Source organism: Cryptomeria japonica, chromosome 10 (assembly GCF_030272615.1).
Source record: "Cryptomeria japonica chromosome 10, Sugi_1.0, whole genome shotgun sequence".
Lineage (NCBI taxonomy): Eukaryota > Viridiplantae > Streptophyta > Pinopsida > Cupressales > Cupressaceae > Cryptomeria > Cryptomeria japonica.
The window spans coordinates 660,049,465-660,051,776 of NC_081414.1; positions in this window are offsets into that span (position 1 = coordinate 660,049,465).

Genomic DNA, 2,312 nt, shown 5'->3' on the forward strand with positions numbered 1-2,312 from the left:
AAAGCTTCTGAAGGTGATATCTCAGAGGAAACAGTCATAAGAAAAGTTCTCAGAACATTACTACCCATTTATGCAATCAGAGTTTCTGCAATTCAGGAAAGAAGATGTGAAGCAAATCACAAGATAAATTTAGAGGCCATAGTTGGAAGATTAACTGTATTTGAGTTAGACAACTATGACAACTATGTTCCAGCTTCCAAAAACATGGAATCAGCATTTGAAGCTAAGGTTTCACTCAAGGAGAAAGGCAAAAAGAAAAAGGAATCTCGGTCAGAAAGTGAAGATGAATCAGAACCAAGTTCAGACAGTGATCTTGAAATAACTGAAGCTCTTCTAGCAAGGAAATATTCCAAAGGTAGAGGAAAATACAGAGGCAAAGTTCCTCTAATCTGTTTTTCATGTGATGAAGTCGGTCATATTGCTGCTAGATGCCCAAACAAGCAGAGCAAAGATGAGAAGAAAGATCACAAATGGAATGGCAAAAAGGACTACAAATCATTCAAAGGTAAGAAAACATGCTTTATGGCTAAGGATTCTGATAATAGTGAAGATGAAATTGTTTATATTGCTATAAGAGATGATTCTGATAATGATGAGGAAGATAAGATGGCACTTATTTCTCATATAAGCAAAAATGATATTTGGATCATAGACAGTGGTTGCTCTCATCATATGAATGGTGATAAAACCAAGTTTGAACATTTTATAGACTATGATGGAGGTAGTGTAAGGTTTGGTAATAATGAACCTCGCTACATAAAAGGAAGAGGTAGAATCCCTATAACCAAAGAACTTGTATTTGATGATGCCTACTGGGTTGAAGGTCTCAATCACAACTTGATGAGTGTGGCACAACTACTTAATAGTGGACTCAAGGTGGAATTCATGCATGGAAAGGCTAAACTGCTAAATAATCAAGGAAAGCTGATTGGATCAGGCACTCAAACAAAAGGTAATTTGTTCCGATTTGAAACAAGTGAAAATTCATGTTTTATTGCTCAAGTTGAAGAAAGTTGGTTATGGCACAAAAGGTTATGTCATGTAAATTTTGATAACCTAGTGAAAATAAGTAAATTCAGAAAAGTAAGAGGTATTCCAGATATAAAGAAACCTGAGGTCGGTCTATGTAAGAATTGTCAAATTGGAAAGATGGGAAAGACTAGTTTCAAAAGCAAAAACTATCAATCTGAAGATATATTAGAAATTGTGCATACTGATTTATGTGGACCCATAGGAACTAAAAGTTATACTGGAGAAAAGTTCTTCATTCTTTTTGTTGATGATTACTCAAGAATGATGACTGTCATGTATTTAAGGAACAAATCAGAAGCATTTGAAAAGTTCAAATGGTATTTGGCCAGAGTAGAAAAAGAAACAGGTAAAAGACTTAAATGTCTAAGGTCAGACAGAGGTGGTGAATTCATCTCTCATGAATTCAATAACTTTTGCATTGACAGAGGAATCAAAAGACAAGTATCAGCCCCTAGAACTTCTGAGCAAAATGGAATAGCTGAAAGAAGGAACAGATCTATCATGGATTGTGCAAGAACCTTAATGATTGAAAAGAATATTGCTATCAAATACTGGAAGGAAGCTATCAGCACTGCTGTTCATACCTTGAACCGAGTACAGCTGAAGAAGGACTCATTCAAAACCCCCTATGAATTATGGTATGGCTACAAACCTAATGTAAGTTACCTAAAAGTATTTGGAAGTAAATGTTACATTTTGAAAGAATCTAGAAAAGGAAAATTTGATGTGAAAGGTGATGAAGGCATATTCCTTGGATATTCTTGCAAGAGTAAAGCATATAGATGTTTGAACTTGTCTACTCATAAAGTTATAGAAAGTGCACATGTGAAAGTTGATGAGTTTGCAGAAAGATCTGAAGAAGAAAGCAAAAGAGAACCAGAAGATTATAGAAGATTTGTGTCTATTGAACCTGATACAATACCAGATACATCTGCTAATCAGGAATCTTCTACTCCCGAGTCATCAGTAACCGAGTTACAGAAAGAGCAAACCGAGCCAGTATCTACCGAGTCTGATGAACCAGAACCAGTGTCTACCGAGTCTAAAGAAACCAAGCCAATATTTACCGAGCCGGACCAGCCAATTGAAGAACAAGAGGACAATGATGAAATTCATTCTAAAGGCAAGAAACCTGTATTAGCCGAGTATGTCAGACGACATCACTCAGCAGATCAGATCATTGGAGACAAATCTAAAGGAACCATGACAAGAGGTAAGTTGAAAAGCACTTGTTTACTTGCTGATTTTGAACCTAGAAATGTCAAAGATGCATTGGGAAA